General features: G+C 55.3%; 1 protein-coding gene across 7 annotated transcripts in view; it reads right to left on the bottom strand.

Moving 5' to 3' along the window:
• The window catches only part of SKI (SKI proto-oncogene), a 70,224-nt gene that overhangs the window by 7,240 nt on the left and 39,804 nt on the right, over positions 1-23,180 (bottom strand). The window lies entirely within an intron of this gene.

Below are 23,180 nucleotides of genomic sequence, written 5' to 3'. Positions count from 1 at the left end.
GGCTCTCTGGCAAGACCCTGGAGAAAAAGCATTCTCAAAGTAAGAGATGTGCCTTTCCAGCAGGCACACAGAGCTTCAGGACGAAGGCCTCGCTCTTGCTTCCCCCACACCAGGGGCCCCAAGGAGCATCTGTCGGACACTGTGGGCAGAGCGGCTTCCCGAGCTGGCATCAGGACAACTGCCCCCCGCCCAAGGTGACGGCACAAGATCCCTGAGGGAGATGGGGTCTCTTCCCAAGAAAACAGAACTGCCTTTGGAAGATGGACTGTGCCTCCCCGGGGCCGCTGTGCAGGCGTCCACAGCACAGGTCAACACACATCGCGTTGCACCACCCACCTTGCAATGCCACGGTCACTCCCGTAGGTCTGACCTCCGGAGGAGGGAGCAGAGGTGGCGGGGCGGGGGGGGGGGGGTGCTGGCCTGCAGCTGGGAGCCTTGGAGGGGAGACAATGGAGGGGGGCAGGGAAGGGCTCTCCCACCTCTGGGAGCACTTGGAGGATGTACTGTCACAGACCTGGCCTCCTGGGGGCTGGGAGATAAGTGGAGGTGTCCCGCTTTACCAGGCTGTCATCACAAAATTCCAGAGACCCAGGACAGACTGGACCCCGGGCAGAGAGCCCACTGGCAGGACCACAAGGGAAGGTCCTGACCAGCCTGGCATACATTAGTATGCATCCTGCTCCACGGCAGCCCCTCTTGGGACACAGACAGGCAAGGGCAAGGAGGACCGGGAAGGCTTACCCCTAAATCCACTCCGGGCAGATGCAGCCCTCAGGCCCCAAGAGAAAATATAAGGACCTCAGACCCACTACAGGGCTGCACTAGCCTTTGTCCTCACAGAGAAGCAGCAGCCCTGGGGCCTGGAGCCCTGCAGCTCAAAGGTCCCCGCCCAGCTCCTGGGTCCCCGCCCAGCTCCTGGGAGGCGCTTCAGAGGGGAACCCACAGACTGCTGTGGACAGTTTGCTCAGACATGAAACAATCATTCAGGAAAGAGAGACCCGTTTGTTGGTGCTTTTTAGGGGAAAGAGTCCAGGTGACGTCTGCCTGCATTGCCTGGACACCTCCCACTGCCTATGAGCGGGTAGTCAGTTGGGGGACAGGGCGGGGGTGGGGGAGGGGGCGCGGTTACGCCAGCAAGGGTGGAGCTTCCTGTCTGAGCAGATAGGAAGCAGGGAGGAGAGGAAACAAGCTGAGTTCTCACCAAGAGAAAAGCCACAGGTCTGGCACTGGCTCCTGCAGGTTCCCAGGGGCACCACCTGACTCCGGCTATAGGGCCACCCCATGTACAGTGGCTGGCTGATGGCACCCAGCACTCACTGGCCAGAGCCCCATCCGTATGGTGGGGGACTGAGGGGGTCCTGGCCCCCTCAAGTACTCAAACCCTGCCCATTGGTGCTAGCAAGGGCCAGAGCCTCCCCTGCACCCCCCCCTCCACTGCCTGTCAACCCTAGGATGGGGAGGGGTCTTCAGGCAGCTGGGGTAGTTCCTTTGGAATTCCTGTAGCAAGAAAAACCGTATGAGCAGGACCTTCTATGGAAGTGAGAGCTCAGCAGGAAGGGGCCACGGGGGAGCCTCGACAGGACGTTTGGACACTGGGCCCTGAGGGAGGGTCATGGCTCCCTGTCACCTGAGGGCTCTCTCACGCCCTGGCAGGACATGCTTCCTCAAGTGCCAGCGAGTCCCAGTGATAGCAGACGTTCAGGGATACAACCATGCCCAGTGACATCCCCATTGCGCAAGAGGTCAGCAAGCAGGTAAGGTCAGTCACTTTTGGTTTCTGACCCTTCTCAAGGCCTTCATGCCAGGTTGTGGGGGCCTACAATCCCCAAGGAAGGGGCAGGCTTCTGGGCCTTGGACCTGGCCAGAGAAGCAAGGCCTACACCCGAGCCTGAGGCCAAGAGCCTGCTGGGGCTCCTGCACAGCAGGGCGGGTATAGCAGCTGGCCAGTGCACTACCCATGGACACTGTGCCATGCATCTGCAAGGGCAGGTGCCACCGTGCACAGGTGTGCTCCCATGTGCACACCCCCAGGAGACTCCAGCCTGCCACGGAGCTACAGCCCTGCTGAAGATCTGGTGGCACAACAGCCAGACTATGGAACAAGCCCTGATTCTCACGACAGATGAGTACATAAAGAAGGTGCTGTATGCAAACGATGGAATATTATTCAGCCATCAAAAAAAAACCACAATCTTGCCATTTACAAGGATGTGGATGGAATTAGAGGGTATCACACTAAGTAAACTCAGTCAGAGAAAGATAAATACCACATGATTCCACTCAGGTGGAATTTAAGAAACAAGCAGAGGAACCATCGAGGAAGGGAGGGAAAATCACGATGACATCAGAGAGGGAGAAAAATGAGGGGCTCTGTACTCTGGGAAACAACCTGAGGGTCGTGGGGGATGGGTGGCTGGGGGACGGGAGTGATGGAGGACACGTGGGGGGATGTAAGATGACAAATCACTGACCTCCACCTAGGAAACCAGTAATACATTATATCTTAATTAGCTGAATTTAAATTTTAAAAATTGTGGTTCCCAGGGGTTGAAGGGAGGTGGGAATGGCAAGTTATTGTTTAATGGGTATAGAGTTTCAGTTTTACAAGACGAAAAAAATCGAATGGATGGATAGGAATGATGGTTGCACAAAAATGTTAATATACTTAATGCTACTGAACTGTACACTTAAAAATGCTTAAAATTGTAAATTTTATGTTACGTATATTTCAATTTTTAAAAATAAATGTTTTTTAAAAAGAAAAGAAAAAGAAAAAAAGAGCTGGCTATAGATGCCGTGGGCACCCACCCAGGACCACTGAGTATGTGTGTTCCTCACAGAGGAGAGGACACCCCACAATGAGGTTCTGCACACTGTGCTTAGGGCCTCTGGAGGTTTGCAAGCATTTGGGGGTATGAGTTAGGGATGACTTGACTACGTGACCTTTATGTCAACCTAGGCCGGGGTGTCAGTCATGTCACTGATTCTGTGGGCTCCATCAGACACAAGTGGAATGGGGGTCAGGATGGCTGCTGGGGTTGTGGCCACTACCCCAGACCAGTGCAGGGAAGACGAGAGTAGACGAGAGGATCAGTGGCCACCAGGAGCCACAGCTTCTGGCATTAGCCCCAGGGCCTCGTGCTCACAAAGGCCGTACTTCAGTGCCTGAGTCCCAAAGGCACAGAGGGACAGCCCAGGCCAAGGCCCAGAAGCAGGGCAGGGTGGAAGGAGGGCTTTGGGCTCCTGGACCTTGGATTTCTGAGCTGTCCCTCCTCCACACTCTGCTGAGAACCCCATGTTCCACCAGCATGGTGAGGCCTGAGCTGAACCCCTAGAGCAAGACTCCTAGGAGAGATGCCACTGGCAGCACCCCATGTTTTCTTGGTGGAAGGAGCTCATTACCGCTCTGCTGCCCGAGACTGCCCTGGGATGTTCTATGAGCTCCCACACTCAGAGCCTGAACCCAGGAGGGGTCCCTGTCCTGCCCTGTCAATTCTCACGCACGGTTTCCCATGCAGCACCCTGCACATCTTCAAAAAGACTGAGAAACTGCTCATGGGGAACAGAGGAGGGAAAAAAGGCGTCCCAGATGCTGGCTGACAACACTGGCCCAAGCACACAACCTGACTTCTGTGCCGAGCTCTGGCTGCCATGGTGGATACTCAGCATTGCTCAGGCATCTGCTTCTGGGGTAACACTGGTAGTGAAGAGGGGCTGCTCCTGCCCAACTCCCAGGCAGAGCCAGAAGCCAGCTGGGGATACAGCTGCCCACTGCAAACCAGGACAGCCCAAAGGAGGGACACCTAGCTGCGAGGCCAGAACACACCTGTAGAGCACAGATCCAGTAGAGCGAGGCTGGCCCAATCTGCAGCCATGTGCCAGGCACCGCCTGAATGCAAAGCCAGTGCAATCGAGGCAGGGCCCTGCAGTGTGCCACATCCAACATCCAGCTCACGGGAGGGACAAGAGCCACCCTAAGAGGCTGCCCTGCAGGAAGGGTCACGCTAAGTGAGTGGGAATAGTCACCTTCCCCACCCAGGTCCACAGACCCCAAATTTTATCCATGCCCACTTGGGAGATGTGTGGGTCTTAGGCTGAGGATCTTAACACTACAGTCTTAAGACTCTGCCTGTCATAACTGGTGCTATGGATGCTCAAAGGACGAGAAGCAGTAACCCTGGTCTGCTCACTGGGCACCAGCTCTGCCACGAGAACCAATGTCCTAAAGCAAATGTCTGTCTGGGGCACACCAGCAGCTTCAGCACACCTCTGGCTCCCTGCACCGAGCTGCCACCCTGGCTGGTGGGGTCAGGGTCTCAGGCTCCTCCACCCTCACCTAGGATGTCCCCTACTGGGTCCTTCTCTCCCTGTGCTCTGTCTGGACACCCTTGGTACGGGTCACCAGGCCTCAGCACCATGGAAGCACACAGACCCCTGTTGTGCAGGCTGCTCACGAGTATATCAGAGCACACGTACACCCGTACACCCGGGCAAATGAATAGCATCCCCGACCCCCCCCCTCCATTCAGAGCAGATGGGAACTGCTTTGCTTTTGTTTTCTTACTATACTTAGATGAATGCCTAAGGCCAGGAAAACATGCTGCCTGGGGCACCACGCAGTGGGGCTGACATCAATTGCCCCCCAGGTCCCCTCTGGCCCAACAGTTCTGGGCACTGATAGGAGTGTGGTGAGGGCAGCGTCCGTCCTCATAGCAGCTGGCCCAGAGCTCCAGATCCCCACCGAGGGCCAGCAAAGACAAGATGTGTCCTGACAGAGGAAATGACTCTCGGGTTCTTGAACTTGCAGCAGCAGAGCCAAGCCCCAATGGCTAAGCCAGGGCTGGGGACCCAGGAGGGGTTCAGCAGCGATCCACCTCCCCCAGCAGCAGCAGGCCCAGGTGATGGTCAGACACAGCCCTTATGGCAAAAAAAGGCTCTCCAGCAGTGTTCGCTCAGGAAGCAGGAAGTAACAGCCAAGGCTAGGCAGGCCCCCAGGCTGAGGACAGGAGAGCCAAGCCAGGTGGGCAGCACCCCCCCCCCCCCCAGCACAAGCCAATGAGAAGAGTCACAGGCCTCAGCCAAATGCCAAATGCCAAGATAGAGCATCAGTAAGATCCACTTGAGACCTTTTCTGCTCAACGTGCAGATGACCTGGGGCTGAATTTTGCTCAATTCCTCAGGAAACAGGAAAGGAGTTCCAAGTCACAGGTGGGACGAACAGCAGAAACCCCATCCTCCCAAGCCCCCAGCTCACAGCAGGCCAGACCTTTGCAAAGGGCCCCCACAGGACAAAGGACCAATGCCCCAGACCCAGGGGAGGCTCCCAGGGCTCAGAAGCATGTCAGATGTCATGAAGGTGGACTCCCCAGAATCGAGAACCACGCAGAGCCTCAGGCCACACACGCCCTCCATTGGAGCACAGCGACCACAGCCAAGCTGCATGTCACTGGCACCTTGGCAGGAGCAGCCATAAGGGCTGAATGACCCCACAGCAGGCCTGGCCTGGTCTGTATGACCTACAGCTGACAGCTCCATGCTCAGAGGGCCTAGGGGGCCAAGAGCCTGGCAGCAGCTCCCCCCCATTCCCCAAACTCCCTTCAACCCGCGGCCTTGGCACCAGTACCAGCAGAGCCCAGCCCCACCACCTTGTCCACTGGGGCTCCCAAGGCAGGGATAGCCACTCTGGGCAGTGCCCTGCTACTGGGCCTCAGCCTCATGCTTTCCCACCCTGTGCTTGGGGGCCCGGCTGTGAATGCCTAAATACTAATTAATTGCTAATTAAAGGGCAAACAACAGGTCCTAGACCAAACCCCTTCCCCCTTCACTGCCGATTTGGTGCTGATGGTCCCTGCTTTGAACCTTCCAGGCACAAGGGGTTTGAGTCAAACTTTAGAGTTGGTACACCCAAAATCAAAACAAAACACTGCCAGATCCAAGCCTACACTGCCACTCACTGTCCCCTGAAGGGTCCCGCTGTCCTAGCACCAAGTAGGCAGATTTAGCCACACCAGGCAAAGTCGGGGTCATCGAGCTTGAGAGTGACCACGGATGAGGTTCCCAGAAGTGCTCAAGGCTGGAGACACTGCTGAGGGCTGTGCACAAGCAGGACACGCTGGCCTCCAACACTTCAGGCTTCACATTCCCTTAGTCTTAAGAGATTCAAGCAATCCCTAACAAGCTCTGGGAGAGCTATGTGCTGTGATCCAAGAGACCAGCTGGTGCTGGAGGAGCCCCCTGGTCTGTTACCCCACAGAGAAGGAGTACTGCAGGGCCTGGGCCTCCAGGGGACCCCACCCAGGCCCCCAGGAGTCCTGGAAGGCCACAGCCACGTTGCCAGCAGTGTGTTTTAGTTGGGGGAGGCTGCCTGTGCCTCAGACAGAGCAGCAACATCTGAACCAGGGGGCGTGGACCACGGAGGAAGGTTCTCAGTCCCAGCCTCAGGAGTGGAGCTTCCCATGGGGGGTGAGGAGCTGGCTTATCTGTCCAAGCAAGCCAGGGGTGCTGGTCCTGGAGCAGGACACGAAGACCCAAGGTGCTGGCGGGCAGGGCTACACAGGGAGATGGCAGAGGGTCCTCAGAAAGGGGATGGGGTCCTCGAACAAGGCTTAGGACACCAAGGAAGCCGTAAAGACATGGTGGAAAAGGCAGCCTGGACGTCTTGGTACGTACCCAGTGCCACAGGGGTGAATACTTCTTTTTTTTTTTATTAAAGATTTTATTATTTATTCATGAGAGACACAGAGAAAGGCAGAGACACAAGCAGAGGGAGAAGCGGGCTCCCCAGAGGGAGCCCGATGTGGGACTCAATCCCAGGACTCCTGGACCACAACCTGAGCCAAAGTCAGATGCTTAACCACTGACCACCCAGGCATCCACTTTTTTTTTTTTTTTTAATCAGCAAATAAAGGGCCCCCTTCGGTGAGTGGGTCTATTGAGAACCAAAACTGGCCTAAATCCATTTCTGAGACCCTGCTGCCTGGCCCTCAGGCTGACTGCTCAGGCCCCAAGAGGTCTCACTGGTAATGAGGCACAGCGTGAGGGTCAAATGACAGAGCACTGGGCAAAGTAGCTGTAAGGCCAACAGACATCCACCTCCTGACCAGGCCACCGCCACAGCATGTCAGAGATGCCACATGTGGGCCCAAGAGTGAAGGTGATGCCTCATCCCCGGACGGCCTGGTCAGTGAGCTGTCAACTTGGCAAAAGGATGCCGCTTGGCGTCTGCCCTCGCAGACTCGGTGCCTGCATGAAGCCAGGTTTTGCAGCAGAGCCCCAGCCAGCAGCACAGTGTGTGTCCAGCTGAGACACCCCTCCCAGGAAAGCAGTTAGGTTGTGCGAGGATCGCCAGCCTCTCCACAGGGCTGCTTCCATTCTGGACAACTGAGTAGCACACAGCAGGCCCAAGTTCCAGATTAAGCCAGGGACCCTGCCCCAAGCTCATGGGTGTGCAGAGAGACCCCCGTTCTGTGAAGTTCACACGGAGCTGGGTGTAAGTGCTCTACTGCACAACACTCCTGCCCTCTGCCCCCGTCCTGTGCTGTATGCTTCCACCAGGTCACAGCCTTCTGAGCGATGACCGCACAGCCCACCAGCCTCAGATCCGACCTGTGAGCGCTGCCGGCTGGCACAGCCCCGAACCATGGCTGTCAGTGCAGTAAGTGAGGCAGTCGAGACAGTTCAGCACCCGGGACATGGGCAGGCTGTGCCAGGAGCTGGGGAGAGCGTCTCATCAAATATCCAAAGCTGTTCTGATTTCAGTGGAAGCAGTTCTGGGAAGCGGCAAGGCTGACAAGAAGAGATAGCACCAATGTCCCACAGAGGCTGAGGCCTGAGAGTGAGGCCACGAGCAGCCGCTGCACACCCACACCCTCCTCTCCAGGAGGCTGTGATGATAGCCCGCAGGGGGGTACCCCTGGGGGGCTAGTGCCTGCCCCAGCGGTGGGATCACCCACACCCCCAAGTTCTTCAAATGCAAACAATGGCCACCATGAGGGCCACAGCCTAGCTAACACTCCCAAGGTCCACCAATTCCAGGCAAATGTGGTCACATGCAGCCTGTGATCCTGTCAGGGCCCTTACTGTGGTGCTGCCACCATGACTAGTCTGTTTCCTACGTGGCCGAAAGGTGGCTCCTTGAAGGGTGGGTGTCTCGCCTGTACTCACCATGCTTTCTGGGGGGAGCAGCCCACGCCACCAAAACCCACATTTCCGTGGGGTGGTGCCTTTGGGGTCTTGGGGCGAAGGCTGCTGATGGGCACCTTTCTCGACCCTCGCAAAGAAAACTTGAACCCTTGGGGCCAACAGGGCCAGAGCCATGGGTTTCCTGCCGACCATGCACGCTGCTGCCAATCTGGCTCCCCACAAGCCATGCTGACCCAAGGACGTTAACGCACAAGGAGCAAAAGATGGAACACACAAGTGGGCGCTCAGTAAGGCAAGACCTTCCCCTGCTTCAAAAGATGCCACCAAGAACATGGCAAGACAACCACCAACTGAGACAAACAATGCAAACTGGGCACTGGCTGAGGGACCTGTCTCAGGACAGAGAAAAACCGGCACTTGACAAAACCAACAGAAGCTTGGAGAAGAAAGGGGAGAAAAAGCAGGAACCAGACCTTCCTCCCCTAGAGCCCTGCCCGAGGCCACGCCTGTCTGCAGGAGGCAGCCAGACACCACTTCACACCCACCCAGGCAGCCAGGATCAGACAGACAATCATAGGACAAGGACGATTGTGAGGGAGGCCAGGAGCCTCAGCCCAGTGGGAGGGGCTGGAAACACACAGCTGTACTAGAAGGGGGCCCTTCAGCAGGAGAGATCCAAACCCCCGAACACGGAAGGGGCGAGGGGCCCCCGCGATCTGCCTGTAACTGTGGACCAGAGGCCTTAGCAGCCACACAGGCACCTAATCCACACAGTCTGCAGTTCTGTGTGTTACACGTGTTGTGTCCTTACGTAAAGTAAGCTACACAAAACAAAGTGCTACTAAGAAAATCAAAAGAAAGAGAAAACACAGGGTTGGATTTGCACATGTGGTAATTCACACGGCCTGTTTACAAGACGAACTGTCCTTCAGGACGAACCTCAATGCTGTCTTATACGATACAAAATTCTGGAGACGTTGTACATATTACTAACACTGACATCAAAAAATGCAAAGATGGTGTGAAAAATAAATTCATATGTATTTACAGGTATAACAGTTCACACACTTGATAACGAAGCAGCGATAGCACTGCCTTCTGGAAGCCTCGCCCATCCACTAAGAAACAAACTGTTACAAACCTTTTATTTTACAACATACAGGATTATGATCATATTCATAATACAGTACCACAAACTTTTTTACATGCTTTTAAAACCACTGACCTGTGATGATAGGCCCAAAGCCGCTTTCTCCAGTTCCTCCAATTATGAGAAAGAAGCCAATTATACCGTAATTACTTGAGAGCAAAGTTACAGAATCAGGAGAGCAAGCTTGCCTGAGCCACAACTGCCTCCAGCAGGACGTGGGCACCTGAACTATCAAGTGGCCCCCTGCAGACAAGTGGGTTCTCAGCATCGCCATCAAACACCACCCTCAGAGGCTCAGCTTTTACATATAAAACCCCTAAGGAAAGGAGAGCCCATACCAAAGGTCAGGGAATGTTCTGGTCTGGCCCCATCCGGACCACAAGATGCCCTGGTCTAAGCTATGGATGGGGTGAGTGGTGGCAAGGACTCCATGATGAACGGGCCTGGCCTTGCAGAGACCCCAGCCTGCTCCCACTGAGCCAGGACCTGGTGCCAAGACACTGGCAGCAGCATGGGGGTGGAAGGACCGAGCCACCAGGAGTGTAGGCAGCTCTTGGGAGGGGAGAGTGTGAAGAGCAGCTGACTCGGGGAGACATGGGGTCACAGGCTTCTAGAAGCTACTCTGTGCAAGGCAAGGGATGGGCAAGGCCTCAGCGGCCAGCTGGGCAGCCAGGGCCATTCCAGGATGACACTGTGGCCTGGCTAAGGCCAGGCCAGGGGGTGCTATATGCAAACGCAGGAACTCAGGGCAGGAGGGCAGGTGGCTCCTGAGGCCCACCTGGCCACCTCCCCTAGTCGTGTGGTCTGGTGTCCTGGGCAGTGGGCACCACAGGAGCCCTACTCCAGCCAGCTCTCAACCTGGTACCTGTTCACAGATGAGAGAAGGTGCTGCTTGAAACCACCACCTGGCACAGCATCGGCCCCCCTGCACTGAGCCGGGGCCCCTACTCTCAAGCCGTCAGGTTGGCATCTGGGCCCCTCCCTTCCAAGCACCCACGCTCTGACACTCCCTCATCTGTTCCCTGACCCTTGGTTCCTGAGAACTCAGATCCCTGGGGCTGGGACCTGGGGGGCAGCACATTCAGCAGCATTGACTTTGGCATCATCTGTGGCCCCATCCTGGTTTATGAACCACCTGGAAGACAAAGCAGCCCTGCCCATCCAACCTCAGGTACTCTATAACCATGAGAACTAGCCTGTGTCCCCCAGACTGAGGCCTCAGAGCCCACAGGCCTTGGAAAGGCAAGTGGGAGGACTTCTCACAAATCAGCAACATTGTGTCTGAGCACAAGTGAGCACTTTTAACAGGTAGAGATGTCATAGGAAAACCACATCTAGGGGTCTGAATACACGCATCTGTTTCCTAACTTAGAGACTACAAAGCAATTCTTTCTCATGGTTTGGCACATTTTAACACAGAATTCAACCATGAAGTGACATATCCAAGTTGGAAACTTGGTGCAGGTTTAGAACTGGGGCAGGCAGGACCTAGCATTTAGGTTGCCCACAGCTTCCAGATGAACGGAAACTTTTGTCACATCAAGCTCACCAGGATAGCTAAAGCCCAGGTATGGCCTGGAGGCACAAAGCCATGGGTTTCATGCTCCAGAGCAAAGATAGCAGCTTCAAGGCTGGGCCTCTGGAGAGAGCTGAGGGAAGGGCCAGTGGCCACACTGGGGCGCTGGGGGTCTCTCCATGACACTTGGACAGAGGGCGCAAAGATTCCAGTATCCATGTTCTAATTCTCCTTTCATTGAGTGGGTCAGCAGAAAACAGCCAAGACCACAAATTAAGAGATGAAAGTTTTCATAGAAACATCGTTAGGGGGATCCCTGGGTGGCGCAGCGGTTTGGCGCCTGCCTTTGGCCCGGGGCGTGATCCTGGAGACCCGGGATCGAATCCCACGTCGGGCTCCCGGTGCATGGAGCCTGCTTCTCCCTCTGCCTGTGTCTCTGCCTCTCTCTCTCTCTCTCTGTGTGACTATCATAAATAAATAAAATTTTAAAAAAAATTAAAAAAAAAAAAAATGGGATCCCTGGGTGGCGCAGCGGTTTGGCGCTTGCCTTTGGCCCGGGGCGCGATCCTGGAGACCCGGGATCGAATCCCACGTCGGGCTCCCGGTGCATGGAGCCTGCTTCTCCCTCTGCCTGTGTCTCTGCCTCTCTCTCTCTCTCTGTGTGACTATCATAAATAAATAAAAATTTTTTTAAAAAAAAAAGAAACATCGTTAGGGCTTCAAAGCAGCCTGCCCCATGATGTGGACAGGCTATGACCACCCCCAAAGAACAGGTGTGCTTCTCGGCCCCATGGCACTGAGGCCTGGAGTCCTCCACAACTGCTCCAAACATCAGAGGAAACAGTACAACGTCCCTGGCAGGAGCGGACCTCGGGAGGAAAAGCTCATGCACCTGGGACCAAAGATGAGAAAAACCATATGACATGTCTGCTGCACTGACCCCGGGGGCCTGCCGTGACCACAGTGGTCAAGGACCACCCCCACCCAGCCTGTGCTAGGAGAGCCCCACGTCCACGAGTCCAAAGTGGAGGCTACGATGAGCAGAGTCAGGGGGCAGCACCACACACCCCACTAATCACCCCAGGCCCCAGGGCCTCATCCAGCAGAGCAATGGGTACAAGCACTAAAACAGACCTAGTTCAAGATAAGTAAATACATACAGAAAAAATATGAGAAAGGAGTAAGACATCAAAAAAGATCACACAGATTGGAAAAAAAGCAGAACTTTCCAGAATAAAAATAGTTCTCAAGGAAATTATTCAAACGCAGTGCAGAGGAAAGCGAGATGAACACACAAGAGAGGGTAACAGACGTGAAAGAGAAGAGAAGGAATCCCAGGAGAGAGCCTGGAGACAGTGCCTAAGAACCTTCTGTATCTGGTAAGAGGCCCTCAGGTTTCGGAGGTGAGGCAGAGGAGGGACCTTTCAGGTTCAAGGTCAACACCATCACACCACCACCAACAAGGTCAAGAAAGTGCCGTGTTTCCCGGGCCACGAAGCCTCAGCTTCAGTGTCTGATGTAGCAAATCCCCAGAGATGCAGGACCCATGTGGGAAGCAGGGTCCTAAACACACCCTGTGGCGGCCACGTGGCATCTCCCTGTGCAGAGCAAGCAGCAGAGGCTTCCTCCCAGCTTCACAGGGGTCGGCATACCCTACAACACAAGGACACAGGACCGTGTAGAACGCAGCGACTCCGACCACACCCGCACGCTCAAGGGTGCGGCCGCCCCCTTGTTGACTTGTCCTGTGTCCCCCTCCTCTCCCATGTGTCCTGTCCCCCTCTCCCTCTGCCAGAGAGAGGCCCAGGAAGCACAGCTTGGATGGCGTCCTCTTTGACACCTTGGGCCATGGCTCCTGGTCCACAGTGTTCCCCCCCCCCAACTGGGGACGCTAGATGCTTTGTGACAGAATCCAACTGTCTCCTACAGGTCAACTCTAAATCCCCTGCTTAGAGCCACCCTAAATCAGCCCAAGACCTGCATTATGGACCATTCCTGAAGATTTTACAGTTCTAGAAACTGCATAGCTATTTTTATAAGTACCATTAATATTTTCCACAGGATAATTCATGTTTCATATTATGCTTAAATTAACCTATTTCTGATTATTGTGGTACAGAGGAAGTAGATTAAATTTGCAAGACAACGCCAAACCCCAAAATGAAGTGAAAATAGCAATTTTAAAGATTCACCTTGATCTCTTAAAAAAATGTAAGTAGGTCATCTTTTCTGTTACTTCCACACTGTTGAGAGTAAGTTAAGTCTTCTCTAAGGACACTTAGTCATGGACTACTGGGCCTCATGCCCCTGCCCAAGAATCCAGGGCTCTGACACTCACGGCACCAGTCAGCCCCAAGGACCCCCAGACCTCTGCCAATTGTGGCCTGTGCACCACGGTGGAAGGACACACTACAGGCTCCAGCTCCCAGGAGGAGAAGCCCCCCAGGGTTGGGCAAACTACTGGGCCTGGAGATCACCTACCAGCCCATCTATGAAAACACAAAAGTACCCCTCGAAACAGAGGGTGGAGCAGGGAGGGTTGGAATGGCCCAACCCCCTAGCCCTTCTGCAGACTCTGGGGTTGGGGGGCACATGCATGATTCCCAGGGCTCAGTCACCTTCAGGACGGGAGGGAAGAGGCTCACCTCCACCCTCGACCCCACCCCACAGACTCACCACCAGCCTTCCTGACACCAAGGCCTCCCAAGCCCCTGAAAAACCTCACCTTTTGCATCAGAAAATGTGTGGGAAGTCCCCAAAGGGACAAGGTGGGGTGGAATGGAATCTTTCTCTTCCTTGACAGTCACTGGAAAGTAACTGTTAAAGGGCCCAAAACAACAAAACAGAACTCCAAGAACAATGAAGCTGGCTTGAAAAATCAATGGTGTTTGTTTTGGGGCTTCTTCTTTTTTTTTTTTTTTTAAGATTTATTTATTCATCACACACACACACACACACAGAGAGAGAGAGAGAGAGGCAAAGGGAGAAGCAGGCTGCATGCAGGGAGCTCCAGGATCAGGCCCTGGGTCCAAGGCAGGCGCTAAACCATTGAGCCACCCGGGTTGCCCCTGGGGCTTCTTTTAATGCTCCACCAATACTCTTGTTTTTTGGAGAAATGGTGAGCAGGAGGGTCTGGCCCTAGTGCTCAACTGTCACATCTGGCCTCCAGCCCCTGCCAGAGATGACAGAGACAAACACACCCTCCATCCGCTGTCAAAGCAGATGCTGCAAACAGGAATGCGGGATGGGCAGCTCTACTCTGGATCATAGGCCCTCAGCCCACAAAGGCCCCTCTGGAAGGATGGCCACCCCTCCTCCCCCACAAGCTTCACACAAAGACTAGCGAGACTCAGGGACCCTAGCAGACCCAGCCCAGGGAAGGGTGCTGCTCTGCGGAGGGAGCACTCCTGCCAATGCCCCGTCACCCTGGGTCAGGCTCGCCCTCCAACGTGGAAGCAACAGCCACACTCTCCGCTCATGTCACACAGCCAGAAACATGGGGAGCTGTGTGAGAGGCACCAGGCGGTAGCCACCTGTTTCCCACCTCCTGACCCCCACCCCTGCCCCTCCCCTGGGCCCATGGCACTAGTCCCTTCTCTTGCCATCAGGGGGTACATGGGCTCCTGTGGTGCCATCTCCTTACTACCTCTGTCTATACTGTCTCCATTGCCTCCCATGTGGACAGCGCCCCTCTGGCCCTCAGGGAGCTGCATGTCCTTGCCTAGAGTGGGGACCCCAGGCTACCCTCAGCTGCTCCCCTTAAACCTACGGGTACCTCCCACATGCCCCCATCACCTGGCCTTGTGCTCTGACTGGGACAAGGCCTCATGCATGTGCATGTGCAGGCACATGGGGTGCACACTATTGTGTGACCTGTCATCTGTTAGAAGGGGAAGGCCTCGGAGAAAAGGCACTGATGGGGTCAGGGGGTACTTTGCAAGTCTATACAGGGTGTGGGGTGACACAATCTGAAATGAGGGGAGTCCTGACAAGGACCTCAAGGAGCAGTCAGCTCTGCCCCAACCCCAGGGACCCAGGGGACTGTTAGCAGAGCAAAATGTCAAAAGAAGCTCCTTTCGACCACAAATCCAGTGGGGCTGGCAGAGGCAGGGGTCACAGGTGGCTCCGGAAGAGAGACATCCCCCTGCCCCTGAATATCAAGCCTGACTGCTGGCGTGTCCAAGGGGTGGACCAAGATGCTGCTGTATCCTCAGACCGGCCATCACACACTTGGAGCAGAAGCCACACCCGCAGGCCTCTGGGACCCGGGAGCCTCCTGCTTCTGGCCAACTTCCAGTAAAAGGCCTTCTCCCTCCTTGAAACTCTGAATCTGCTGCCAGCCACAGGTCTGTGATGTGGCTGCACCCCCGGAGCCTTGGACAGGAGCAGAGGAGAGGTGTTTCATCTCAGAGGAGGAATTAGCAGGTACACAGGATCACGGGAGGCAGCAGAGCCCTTGTGCATGGCTTCATCTCAGTTTCTACCACAGAACACCTATCCCACACAAAAGTTGTGTCCCTGGCCACACACACCTCTCCAGGTGTCATCTCACCCTGTCACCCATTCCTGCAGGAGCAGCAGCCGGGCCCAGAAAGCTAGCGAGCCCAAGCCTGCCAAACCTCCTTGCAAAGAAAGCCTCCCATCGGCTCAGCCCCTCCTCCCACATACAAAGGCTCCAAGGCTCAGCGCCCTCGATGAATTATGCATAACTGCTCAATTATGACAGAGTCGTGGGAGGGCCGGTGTGGGGGCCCAGGAGGGGGAGGAGGGGGAGAAGCCTGGTGGCTGGCATCCTGGAGGAGGTGGCAGGGGTACTCCCAGCCCAGTAGGGCAATCAGCATCTGCATGTGTGCATGAAACAGGTGCAGAGAGCTGCCTGGTATTTGGGAGGGATCGAAGGATGAAGAGCTCCAAACTCTATCTTCTGGGTCCCAGGTACTGGCTAGCTATCACCTGAGGCCCCAGAGCCCTACTGTAACCCCAAGAGGCTGACAATTCTGACTCCATCAGAGAAGCACAGAAGTGCTGCTACAAGCCCTAGCACTAGTGGAAGGCCCCCCTGGGGTAACTGGAAGACACGCAGGGTGTCACAGGCCCCAGCCCCACACCTCCCACCCTGAGCGCCCAGGGGAGACACACAACGGCAAGGGCTGGGCACCCCCTAATGAGACCTGAATTTCAGTGCTGACCCTGCAGGCAATCTCATCTGCAAGACCATTAATCAAGAGCAGGGGCTTCAGGAAAGGCAGAGGGAGACAGGGATGAGGCCTCTCTGCTCTCCGGCAACCCATCTGGCTGGCCCCCTGGAGGAAGAGGCTCACAGCCCATACACACTCAGGATACGCCCCTTGGAGGAAGGTGGGCTCAGGTGGGGAGAACTGCCTACTAATGCCTGCTATCCATGGGAATCTGACCCAGCAACCCACCTGGGTGGGGGGCCCATGGGCACAGAGCCTGGCAATGATGCTTCCTGGAGCCCAGCCTGCCCACACTGGAGATCTCCAGTTCTCCCAGGCCAGGGAACTTCTGTTAGGACCAAAACTTCCCAGGCTGCAAAATAAAAATAAAAATACCCCCAAGTGGCATCCACTCACAAGAGGACATGCAGTCTTGTCTCCACAGAGGAGGAAAGTCTGCCAGGCCCCCCAGAGCTTAACACTTGCACGAGGAGCTGAGAACAACCCCGTAGGCCATCTGACCCCCACAGTAGCTCTGGAGGCAGGAGGGCAGTAGGAAAAGGGGTCTGGGGAAGCCCACCCTCTGGCACTCACAAGCTGGACCTCTGGTCACTGACTTTTTAATCTAAAAGGAAGATATTCCCCAGGCTGGCTCTATGGGCATGCAGTGTGTGCACTGCATTTAATGCTCTGGAATTCTCAATCTTATCTTTGATAAAATGTGGTTTATGACTGAAGTCCGATGGGAGAACAGAGCATGTGTGGAGCCGGTGAGACTCACAGAAGGGAAAGGGGAGGAGTGACACCCAGAACAAGCACAGGTGCCCCCAATCCCAGGAGGCCAGTGCACCCTCTCTCCCAGCCAGGGCCCATCCTTCTGAGCCCAGCGAGACATGTGGGGGGCAGGGGGGCACGGCTCTCTCACTCTAGCCCGCTCCCCGAAGGAGGGCACTGGGAGCACATGTGTTGCAGGAAGTGACCAAGAAACCACCGAGTCAGCTCCATGCTGTTTCCACTGTTCCGGGTAAGGAGGAAATATACACGCATGTTCAAAGCACAAAACACAACCATGCGATTCCAGTGACCTTGCATCCAAGTTAGTGGCTCTTGAGTTTGCATTTAAAAATGGCACCCCAGGCAGCCTGGGTGGCTCAGCAGTTTAGCTCCACCGTTAGCCCGGGGCATGATCCTGGAGACCCAGGATCGAGTCCCACGTCGGGCTCCCTACATGGAGCCTGCTGCTCCGTCTGCCTGTGTCTCTGCCTCTCTCTACGTCTCTCCCATGAATAAATAAATAAAAATCTAAAAACAAAAAACAAAAAACAAAAAACCTGGCACCCCATGACATATAAAGATCAACAGTACAACCTGGGGCAGGAATTTAAACTTTCGATTATTCCTTACTTGAAATGACATTAAATAGCAATACAGATCAGCAGGACAAGTTGAAAGACTGCAAAAAAAGGGAACACGTTTGCATTCTAGTGGCTTTTGCATTTTCCTCCTGCTTCCCAGAACCAGGCCCCAAATGCTCGATTCATACCACCACCACAGATCCTGCAGTCACACCACCTCGGCCATAGCCACACGGTCCCCAAGGAACCCAGGCAGAGGCTTCCCACTGACAGCAGACTCAAGCCAACCCACAGGCATCCGTGAGTGGTACCCCAGAAGCCTCCCCGGGCTAGAGCCTGGCAGCTGAACCTCCCCTCACCCCAGACACAGGACCCTGGGGGGCCATTTTCTAATCCACTAGACAACAAAATCTTCTGAAGGATGAGTCTTAAGCCCACTTGTTAACACCTTGCAAATGCATGTGGAGAACCAGCTGATGATTGGAGAGTGTTCAGCGAAGCCCACAGTCCACCATAGCCCCAGCTCAGGATGCCCAGGCCATTGTTTCCACTGATACTACTCCCCGCCAGCTCTGAAAGGGAGCCGGAGCATGACACACTTCATCAAGCTCAAGACTCAAGAACATTCCAGTGGGCCCACAAAGGAATAAAAGTATACATCAGCAAGATCAATGTTTTCTGCGGCACCTGGGTGGCTCTGTGGTTGAGTGTCTACCTTTGGCTCAAGGTGTGATCCTGGGGTCCTGGGATCAAGTCCCATATCAAGCACCCCACAGGGAACCTGCTTCTCCCTCTGCCTGTGTCCCTCATTAATAAATACAATCTTTAAAAAAAAAAATAAGAGATTTTCTGTGCTCTAATTAAAGTTAAAAGGAGGGTAGCCCGGGTGGCTCAGTGGTTTAGCACTGCCTTCAGCCCAGAGTGTGATCCTGGAGTCCCACATCGGGCTCCCTGCATGGAGCCTGCTTCTCCTTCTGCCTCTGCCTTTCTCTCTTGAATAAATAAAATCTCTTTTAAAAATTAAATTAAAAAAATAAAAGTAAAAGTAAAAATGTTTTTTCTTTTTATCACCAGAAAGGCCTAATTTGGGGATGTATTTGTAAAGAAAAGCATGTGTGGGGATCCCTGGGTGGCGCAGCGGTTTGGCGCCTGCCTTTGGCCCAGGGCACGATCCTGGAGACCCGGGATCGAATCCCACATCGGGCTCCTGGTGCATGGAGCCTGCTTCTCCCTCTGCCTATATCTCTGCCTCTCTCTCTTTCTCTCTCTGTGACTATCATAAATAAATAAAAATTTAAAAAAATTAAAAGAAAAGAAAAGCATGTGTGTTGTCCTTCAACTCCCCTCTCTACACTAGCCACTGATGAGGACAGTCTCAGAAAGAACATCTGAGCACGACTCCCACTCCGCAGGCTGCAGGCTGTCAGGTCAACAGGCCCCCAGAGGAGGGCCACATCTGCACCCACCACTACACCTCCAGACCACCTGCGGGTGGAACAAAGGGAACAGAAGGAAACCCAAGCCAGTAAGGTATCTCGGCTGCATGGTCAGCCGAGACCCTGCCACAGAGCAGGTGCCACATTAGGGGTCTGGGCCCTGGAGGGGCTCTTAGGAGGGGAGATAAGCATGGTGACACACATTGGGCCCCTTACCTTGGCAGTGGCTGTCATGTCCATACATGCAAATGGCCCTGAGCAAAGCACAGTGACCAGAGCCAAGCAAGGAGGCTGAGGCAGGTGGGAAGTGTGTGTAGAAAGGAAGATACTTCTTGCTCATTACCATGGCACAGCAAAGCCCCGACCCTTGTGCAATGATCTCCACTCAGCTGGGCAGTCCCACCAACAGGAGAGGGGTTCCCCCCCATTCAGCAGCTGCCTAGGGCTACCCCTCGCCCCAGGGCCAGGGTGGCAAAGGAGGCCAGGGTGTGGAGGAGAGACCGTGTGTGCACTGTGTCCCTGAGCTGCTCCTGGCCATTACAGCAGCTCTAGAAGCAACCACTTTCACCTTCCCAGCCAGGAAGTGGAAATGTGAGGCCAGCCCCGCCCACACGCCTGCTGTGTTTTGCTTTCCCAGCACCCGCCTCCCAGCCTCACGCCCTGTTTTCTCTCCATAGAAACCGACACAACAGCCCAAGTGGACAGGGGGGGCGCTGCCGGGCCACAGGGCCACCTCCACTTCCGGGTTGTAGCAAGAAGGCTGGCCAAGGACCAGCAGAGTCACCACTAGTGTGTCCCGAGCGTCCCGAGCGCCTGAGGCTGAGAGGCGGCTCGAGGGTCCTCAGAGGAGGGCGTTCTGGACTCAGACACAGCCAGCAGGAGCTCAGAGGCCAGCACCAAACCACCAGGGCTCAGACCAGCGCACAGAAAAGCAGAGCCACCAGTAGGGGTCCCCAACAATGTGAATTCTCCCTCGGAAACAGACACACAGCATACTCTGCAAAATGCACGTGTCACCCTCACACTCTGGCAAGCTGAGACCAAGTTCTCCAGGGGGATCCTGCCCCTCCTGTCTGAGGTTCAGTCACTGCCAGGTGGGTGGAGCCAGACAGGGGACAAGAGGCTCTGACAGGCCTTGGGCCAGCACTGGTCACAGCTGGGGAGGTGGCTGTGTGGGTCAGAACAGGCCCAGGTGGGCACTGGCCCAGAGGGACCCGGAGGAGAGCCAGGACTGTGTGCGTCACAGAAGCCTCAGCCAGGGGCCCAGAGTGAAGGATTCAGACCGCTTTCTCATCTGAAAATTGGGTTGACACAGGCTCTGCTACCTTAGAACAGCCGAGAGCAAAGAGAATGTAGCAGCATTCCTGGAAACCAACAACTCAAAACATGTCCCGCCATACAACAGGAACCACAATGTTTAAAACACAACACCTCCCTAAACTTCAAAATTCTTCACAAAGTCCAAACAGGTTAATAGGTCCAAGACCCCAAGACTCCCTTCCTGATGGCCCAAGGACAGGCTCCCGGCCCTTGCAGGAGAGGCCCCAGGATGCAGGCTTGGCAGACGGAGGCAGCTTGGCTCAGGGCACCAAGGTATTCACTGAGACTGCCAGGCCAGCGTTCAGTGATATCCCTGCACTGGGAGACCTGGCCCAGCACTTGACCACACACTACCTCACTGGCCTATGCCAATGCTAGCCTGGTGTCTGCCCACCCTCCTACCACTGCATGAAGCCAAAGACCACATGGGGAAGGGTGGGGTCTCCCAGGGAAGAATTTGGCAGAGAGGCAGCCCAGCTGGAGAGCAAGGCCAAGAGCCCTCCTGCACCTTCTCCTCAGCAGAGGATGAGGGCGACTGGGAGGCCCCCCTCCCTCCCAGTCCCTGGAATAAAGGGTGGAGGGCTGCGGACAGTGTCAGAGCCAGTGGGCATGGAAAAAAGGGATTTCGGTGGTTTGGGAGAGCCCTGCCTACCACAGTCAGCAGAGGCTGACCCTTGACCCCTGGGGTCCAGCCTGGTCCCACCTGAGCACTGACCCTCATTTCCTCTGAGATTGTGTTCCAATCATTTAATTAGACAGATTAAGGTCTCTCAGTTTTGTTCTTAAACATTCATATGATAGCCTGTATCCTCGCTGGTTCTGGAGACTATATCTTCAGATGTTAGGCAGTACAATCTCCCAGAACTTAGGAGGAGCCCTTTCTATGGGCCACCAAGAAAAGCTACACAACCAAGACACACCGCTGATGTTGGTCAGAGGGGTATAACCTGAGGGCATGCTTGTAGGTGGGGACGCGCAGGGCCCTCTTTTGGTGACCTGAGGGGCGGCTTCCCAGAGAAGAGGCCATGGGGGGAACTGGGCACACTACACTGGACTGACTCAATGACCAGAAACACAGATGACTAGAGAGTGGGGCAGGGTCACCACTTAATCTGCTTTTTAAAAGACCCCACTTTAAACAGTGAAAGGAAAACACTGCTCTCCAGAGAGCCCAGGGAAGAAGGGGGAGCAGGGTGTGCAGGCCCTTGGTTTCCCTCCCAGGATACTCACAATGGACCAGAATTAGGGAGAAAGAGCCCTTCTGTCTGCCGGGCTGGGACTGTGGGTTTGCCTTGGCGGGGGGACAACTTTCCACTGGCCCGCGCCCCTCCCCCAGCTCCCTGCACTTGCAGCTGGAGCTGTCCTCAGAGGGAAGGAGGCATTTCCTGTGCCCCCCCTTCCATTTCCCAACATTCTTGGCAAGGCCAGGGAAGAGAAAGCAGCAACAGCAGGGACAAGGCCAGTCATGCCCCCAGGCACACACGGTTACACGATGGAGGACACGGTGCCCAGAGGAGTCCAGCAGGGCAGGGGGAAGGAGAGGCGCTGCTCTGTGTAGAGGATTCCCTCCTGCTAGAGTATCCACCAGCCGCCCCCCTTCCTACTCCCCCACCAGAGATGTAGGAAGATTGCATGAGCAGGCAGGAGGCAGGGGTTTCAGGACAATGGCTGAAATGCAAGCCTGGTCTGTGGTTAAGACAATGTTCCAAGACACAAGAGAGCTAGGTGGACTGGAGTTCAGGGGACTGTCCAGTCACTGGCCACTAAGTCTCCAACAGTCATGGCACAATGGGAGGGGTGCCCTCTGCCAGCCCCTCTCAGCATCTCAGCTCCCCAATGGGCCAGGAGGAAGCCCTGAGGGCCCTGGGGCCTCAGAGACACTAGGCCTGTGGCAATTGCTCAAGAAGCATCTGCAGCATGTGAAGGTGGGAGATCAGGACAGGAAGGCCAGGCCAGCCAGGGTGTCCTGATCAGAAGCAGGCTCCAGAAGGAGGCAGGGGCTCCACCCAGGCGCCTTTTCCTATCTCCTGCTGAAAACCACAGGATGCCTTTTCTTCCCAACCCTCCCCAAAGGCTGTCAGGAGGCTCTCTAGGAACCTCAGCCCCTAGGGCAGGTGCTCAGCCAGAAGGAGGCCACAGGACTCTAGCATAAGCTTCCCAGGGGTCAAGGCAATGGCTGCAACAGTGGTGATGGTCCCCACCCCAAGGGCAGGGCCAACCTCCAAAGACGCCCCACTCCCTGGGCACACCTGTACCCTCTCGGCAGGGGCAGGCGTAGGATGGGGGCCATCCCACCCAATTTGCAGGTTATGTATCTAACAAGAACTAATCAACTATGGCCACATGGTGCCCATTTGGTTGGACTTTGGCCGTGAAAAACCTACAGCTTATTTCACACTTGCTGACCTTGGACATCCCTCCCCAGGACCCTGGCTTCTGCTCAGTTCCTTCCCAATTTGCCCGGAGCCCACGGGGCCCAGCACATCCATCAGTGGAGCAAGGAGAGGCCCATGGCTCTGACGACAAAGCATAGGCTGGAGGGAGAGGTAGGCATGAAGGGGCACGTTTTTGTCCTGGTGAGCACAGAGGGATTTCTCCATGTGGAGCTGTCTTTAAATCAGGTTTAGAAATCCAGATTCGAGAATGGCCCCAGGGCTCCTGTCTCAGCAGCTGAGCTTCCCAGCCTCCCGGCAAGGACAAACCACAAAACCTAGTGCCTGAGCCAGCATGGCCAGACCTGCAGCCAGTTCACCGCTGTTCAGCTTGAAGGATGCGCTGCCAGCCTCGCAGCCACAAGACTCTACCTTGTATCGAGAGCAGGGGGCCCTGGCTTTCTACTGGTACACTGAGTGTGAGCACTTGGCTTGAGCAGCTACTCTGGGCCACGAAGCAGGAAGCAAGTAGGAAGGGCTGTCCGGAGAGTACCAGTCTGCCCAGAGCTTCTGCCTCCAGAAGCCACTCCCTGGAGGGACAAAAGCCTGGGGCCCCACCCCACTCCTTTCCATGGAGTCTCCCAGCGCCTCAATTACCCCAACGGTGCTCCTTGCCAGGGAGGCAAAGGACAGAAAGTAGTCGCACTCATCG

This window comes from Vulpes vulpes, chromosome 12 (genome assembly GCF_048418805.1).
Source record: "Vulpes vulpes isolate BD-2025 chromosome 12, VulVul3, whole genome shotgun sequence".
NCBI classification, from domain to species: domain Eukaryota; kingdom Metazoa; phylum Chordata; class Mammalia; order Carnivora; family Canidae; genus Vulpes; species Vulpes vulpes.
This window is presented reverse-complemented; position numbering and strand designations above follow the sequence as displayed.